Below are 6,506 nucleotides of genomic sequence, written 5' to 3'. Positions count from 1 at the left end.
GCCATTTTATGACCACAAACACACACAGATCCACCTGCAGTGACTCCTTCCACATTCTGCTGGTTGAACCTGATTCTGCACTGAAACCGGATTACTGAGAGAGACCAGGTTACTAGAACAGCTGCTGTATCTACGTATGACTCCACACACAGACGGCAGCTAGACTTCACTAACACAACCAACACTAGGATAGGTTACAACACAATTCAGCTCAGCGTACCAAACAGGTTAGCATCATGGCAGAATACCTTTGATCCATAACTGTTGAGTGTGCTTCTAGTGACTTTAAACAGCTCAGTAGTATTACAGTCTGACAGGCAGACTATGCTTATGGCTGGTTAGCTCTGTTAGCACTGTTAGCTCTGTTAGCTCTGTTAGCTGTTCCTGTCAGTCACTGTCCTCTGCAGATCTCTGGTGTGTTTTTACCTTAGCTGAGAGAAGCTAACAGAAGTGAAGGCTGCAGTTTAATACGAGAGAGAAAAAGCAGAAAGACATTTTGGACAAGCAGAAAGAAAGAAAGAGTCGATTGTGATCGAAGAGGAAGAGGAGGGAGCAGGTAGAGGAAGTGAAGGACAGACACACAGGGACAGTGACAAGGTCGGAGCTGAAACAGAAACCATGTTTACCATCCAGAGAGAGAGAATGTGAGGCCGGCACAAGGTCTTCTGCCTCGGAGGGAGAACAGATAAAACCCTCAGATCCACCTGAGCTACCGGCTGCAGGACTGAAAACCCACTGCCAACTTCACTGTAAGACACTGACGCTGCAACAGAGCGCTCATTTCAAATAATCAATTCATCAATTGGTCAATAACACAGATGATAATAGATAATAGTGATTATAACCCGACCAAAAAAACCAAAAATAGATTTAATTTACTGTCAGTTAAACAGCAAATTCTCACATTTTCTAGGATGTAACCATCAAATATTTGACCTTTTTAATTAAATATTGATTTCAACAATTAAAATAATTCTTAAAGTAGTTTTTATGTCCGCAGGCTTCTTGTAGACTTTTATTTAAGAAATCAAATCAAAAAGAATCAGATATTTTCTAGTTTTGTTCCACAAGGAGAGATTGATGTCAGTGTGACATTATTCAAATGGATGTACGTGTACCCCTAGTGGTTCTTTGGGGTACTGCCGGTGTATTTCTCATATTTTAAATTAAATGTTTAAAACCTCAGAACAGATTTTGATCACTGCAGTTTCCTTCCTGCCACAGACGAACATCCTCACTGAAGATCAGTGATCATTAATTTGATATGTAGACGCAGTTTCAATGCCGTCTGAATGTCCCTGATGACAAAACACTGGTTTACTCTGAGTTCACTGAAGGAATTTAAACATCTGAAATGAAGCAGTTTTTCTTCATAAATCAGAAACTTAATGAAGCAGTGCCGCGTTGAACCTCTTTATATTCCTTCAACCAGGTGGTACTTAGGAAATATTCCAAAGAGTACATTAATGAAACCACTGATCTATGAAATATCTCCTCCCACTTCACAACAGTGTCAACATAACGCAGACTTTATCATGTCAAACTATGGATATATACTGTATATGTATATGCAGACAGGGTGGGTCTTTGTATCAAAAAGCATTGGAAATAATTCTCCAATATTTATTTGTGTTCCAGTGAGCCAACAATAAATTAATGAATTTTCCGACAAAGCACTGCTGCTTTATTTTATTATTACTGCAGGGGCACACTGTACCTCACAAACACAAATATCTTTTATAATTTATAATAATCTGAAATGGGAGCAGCGTGTTCTGAGCACCAGTGTTACAATATGTGACATTTAATATGAGCTCACAAAGCTGCGTTATTCAATCAGTGCAAAGTTCAGACAACTAAAGAATGAATTCAGTCTGTAAGAAACAGATTCAACGAGACTTTAACCAGCTTTTTATTTAAAGAACCAACGAACTGAAAGAGTTTCTGTCTGATCAGCTGGTGGTCGATGTATTTTAGATCCATTATCATTTATCTCCAAGATGAATATTAGAGCATCAGAGTCGAGATTAATTCAGAAAACTGAATGTAATCCGCTTCAGTCGATATCCACAGATATCACATGAAGGTGGTTGAATGAATGAAAGAGTGAAACTAAATGTCTCCAGCAGCTTTAACCACGAAACCAACATGACTGCAGTTTGAACAGGATAATATTTAATATTCCAGCCAAACAAATACAGTGTCATATTTCCCCATTGGAAGCAATCCTATTCGATACTAATGGAAAATGTATAATTAATTAGTCTGTTAACAGAAAACAACCAGAGCACAATGAAATGGAGGGGCTGCCTCTATAATGGGGAAGTCACAGACTGTTGATTTAAAAGTGGATTCAGATGTCAATAAAACTAATATATCATAAATATCACAGGAAATATTTCATTAATTTGATTTTAACAAACTGATTTTAATTGTTGTTAGTCTGAATTTTGAGGAGTTACTAACATTGGGAGTAGCAGGAAAGTAATATGTAACTAATTACTGTTGGCAGGGGGTAATGAGTAATATTGAAAAGAGTAATGAGTAATAAATGACAGCCCACACTGACAGACTGTAATGTGAGTGGAATAATGGATTATAGATTACTTTTATTATTTTGCACGAAATGTATTTGTTTATCATCGGTGTTCGGCCACCAGTTTGTACCACCACCAACATATTTCTTCATGTGGAAGAAATATTATTTTCCAACAGTGTTGTTCAGTTCACATTAACCAAGAAACATTTTCCTGTAAACAACTAAATGATATAATATGAATCTGTGTGTGATCACAGGGCAGAGATGCATTGTGGGTACAGCAGGCAGTGTACAGTGTCAGGGTGATGGATAGACTAATATGTGCTGTTATGACTGCATTGTCAGAGCCGAATATGAACTGATAAATGAGCTTATACTGAGCTTTTACATGTCGGGTGTTTTTGGAAGTTTTAAAGTGCAGACGGAGGAAATCCGTCATTTTAATGACAAAAAGCAAAAAGGTTATAACGTAAACAAAACATAAAGTCTGAAGTTTCTCACATTTTATTTGTTTTGTTAACTTATTAATTATGATTTCTGTGTGAGTTCAGTTCTGGTGGGAAATAGTGATCTTCTGTGTGTTTTAAATCCCAGTTCCAGTCTTTAGACTTTTAGCTTCTTAGCTTATCTGAGGGAAGTCATGCAGGCTGATTTTAAGGATGTAGTTGGCTTTTATCGTTCATCTTCGGCCTCGAGAGGCAACAGATGGAGAGCGATTGTTAGCTCACAACCAGAGTGGAATCACTGAGAAGAGACATCACTGTAATATAATATTCATAGCTACGTATTCATTTGTGTATAATCAGCTGAACATAAGAATTGTTGTGTTTTAGTTACCTTTTATCCACGGATAAAAAGGTATTATCCTCTTCTAGTGGTGGAGTCCGCCATGTTGATCCGCCATGTCTTTTGTCTCTTTGTGGTTGTTTTTTGTAATTAATAATTGAAGTGTTATTTTGAGAGGTTTAACCCGACACATTTATTTTAATTAGCACAGTAATACCTTGTCCTAGCTAGCTAGCTATCGTTAGGGCAGTAATATGTGAACTATTATCACTATCTGCTCCAACGGGCTCAGCTAATAATAATGAAGTCAGTAAGAGTTCCCAGTGGACAGCATGAAGATTCCCTGTGTTTTAATTCCTACATTGTCCTGAAGGATTTACACTGCAGCCTTACCGATGTAAGTTGTTGTTTCTCTGAGACTGAGTGAGGAACAAGGAACACGATCAAACATTTAAAGTTCCATTTCAGTCAGAACTCAATTTTGACCAAAACTGTAGTTACCGCGGTTCGTGTTGTCGGGTGTGAGTGAGTCAGCGAAACAACAACAAACATCTCTCCATTAAATATACGATACAGTGGCTGAGGATCCATCACTGCATTCAGACGGACCTCACACCAGAGTTTGTACAATCAGAGGAGTCACGAATCTGCTGGTGAGTCAGAGTGAGTCATTACCTACAGACGACTCCTTCCTCTTAATGACCTGTGACTGACGGCTTGATGAGCTGGTAGCTGCTGTGAGGAAGGAGCTGAGTTCCTGGATTTCCTGTGACCTTCACATGATGATGATGATGATGATGTAAATTGTGTTATTGACCTCATGTTTCAGCAACAAAGACTTTCTGTGGCCGCGGTTATTTTGTTTTTTAACTTCCTGCCTGCACAGAAAAGTCTGGATGTGATTTTTAATTTTCTCCTGTTTGTGATCATCTTTACCTGCATTTGCGGATATATTGGTTGAGCTGATTAATGTTTGGGTTTTTTGGGGTCATTTTTGTTGTTTTATTTTGCTCATTTAAAGGTCTGCCTCTGAAGAACGAGTATGTGAAAACATACACTGTAAAAAAAAACCTGGCAGCTGTGGTTACTAGAACTTTATTGTGATAAATTCAGTTATATTATGGTAAAAGGACATTAGTACTTTTGATTTTAAGTTGGAGTTTTATTATATTTTTACTGTATAAATACATGTTTTTGCCATCAACCGAAGCAGTTTTGCCACATGAAAATATCATAATGCTGGTGAGATATGATGGTGGTTTTTACAGTCTGTAATGTAAATAAAAAGGTTTTGCCATGAGATATGATGGAGTGTTACTGTTACAGAAACGTATTTAAGCTATTTACAGTTTACAGTCTTTCACTGTCAGTTTGTCCACAGACATTTTTTACAGTGTACAATACTATCAAAACAATAAAAAAAAAATGAAAAGGTAATTCAAAATAAGTCCTGCATTGCCTGTAATACTTGGTTTCAGTATCATCCGGCTACGAAATCCAATTCATGAATGCTCCTGGATCCAGGGTTAGCTAACATTAGCTGCACGGCTAGCCGAGCTGGTAACATTAACAGCAGGTAGCTTCCATCAGTAAACTCTATAAATCACCTCGGTACCGCTGTCGCCAAGCTGTCGTTGCACGCTAACGGCAGCTATATTAGCAGTTAGTGGAGTTGAGGAAGAGCAGCCAGAGGACGTCAGAGGGAAAAATATTCTCTCCATAAAATATGACTATTGTCCCAGTTTATCAGCAGAACCCTCAGCTACAACACTGAACGAATTGGAATAAAGGCGATTTTTGTGCGTCCTCCTCTTGCATTGCAGAGCAGACCTTCACTTTGTCTTGAATTTGAAAGAATGGCAACGGCTCGTTAAGCTATCAGTTTAAAATGCTTGTTAGGGGAAATCTACCACTAAAATCTGGGATTTGCTCAGTGTGAAACAATGAGAAAATGAAACGTTGAAGTGACAGGGGAAAAATATCTAAAACATTGAAGAAGAAGAGGATGGGATTTTTTTAGGGAATGAATATTTATTGAAGGGAGTTGTTTGATTACATGGCTGCGCGCGTTCTGAGTAGCTAGGAACATTAGTAGCCCGCGCGGGATGAAACTTGATTCTTTGAACACGAGTGCATATGTTTCCTCGCCATCTCTCCTGAATGGCTCCAGACTGCTGATCATTCCTGGGACTAGCGCACCTGGTTGATGAAGTAAGTGAACCCCCTTCTTTTCAGGTGGTCAGTTTTTTTCCCTTTCCCCAAACCCTTTCGTTGTGGTGATAAGGTATGTGTCCATCTTGTGTTTATGGGCAAAAGAGGCCTTAATAACGGCTGACGCGCGCCATCGGATTTCAGGTATCAAATAAAAAATTATGTGCTGCACTTAATGGTGTGTGCTTCTAATTATCTTCCAGCCTAATGAATGTCTGGAGGGCAGGGCTGTGCTACGAGGACGATGGAGGATGAACAGAGCACGACTAATGTCCTGTAGTACAGCCGGGTTGTAGTAATCTACATATTAATGCTGACCTTTGTTGTCCCCTTGAGCACAGAATCTCAAAACAGACTCCATTACAAAAGCAGTAATCTTACTGCAGATTATTGTAAAATACCTTCAAATAAATAAAAATGTTCTTAATTGTTGTGTTGTTCCAACAATCACCACTTGTTGGTGGAAATAATCCTTAATTCACCGACGTTAGATGCTAAAAACGCAGTTTCAGTCGGAGCGACCCGGCTTGGAAAAAACACAAGATGAGCTCGATAACACAAGCTAGTGATTGGGGAATTCCGGCTCTTTTTAGAGAACGGTTCCTTTGGCTCGGTCATAAAAGAGGCCGGCTCTTTGGTCCAGTGGCTCCTCGATTTTTTTGTTGCTTAATTAATTTCTTACCAAATTTGTGTAAAATGAATACTTTATGTAATACATGATTTATCAATGTTTATTTCTCTTATATGGATTATTAAATTATAACTCATGTCCAACAGTGCTACAAAATAATTATAAAGCACAAAAACAAAGACCATTCAATTAGACAAACGTTCTCGATATGAATTTATTCACTTTGCACAAGTCTACACTCTGCTTTGAACTGTTCTACCACATATCTACAAATATACTGTCCAAACCTTTACTCGTTTTCTTTCATCATTTTCCTACCCTTTCAGGTGTGTAGTCCTC

General features: G+C 38.4%; 1 protein-coding gene across 1 annotated transcript in view; it reads right to left on the bottom strand.

Annotated features, from left to right (window-relative positions):
• Positions 1-6,506, bottom strand: part of LOC118328771 (metabotropic glutamate receptor 7-like) — a 119,918-nt gene that overhangs the window by 52,397 nt on the left and 61,015 nt on the right. The window lies entirely within an intron of this gene.

Source organism: Morone saxatilis, unplaced genomic scaffold, assembly GCF_004916995.1.
Source record: "Morone saxatilis isolate NCDOM2014 unplaced genomic scaffold, NCSU_SB_2.0 Contig18, whole genome shotgun sequence".
NCBI lineage: Eukaryota > Metazoa > Chordata > Actinopteri > Moronidae > Morone > Morone saxatilis.
Note: the sequence above shows the minus strand (reverse complement) of the source record. Positions and strands in the feature narration are given on the sequence as shown.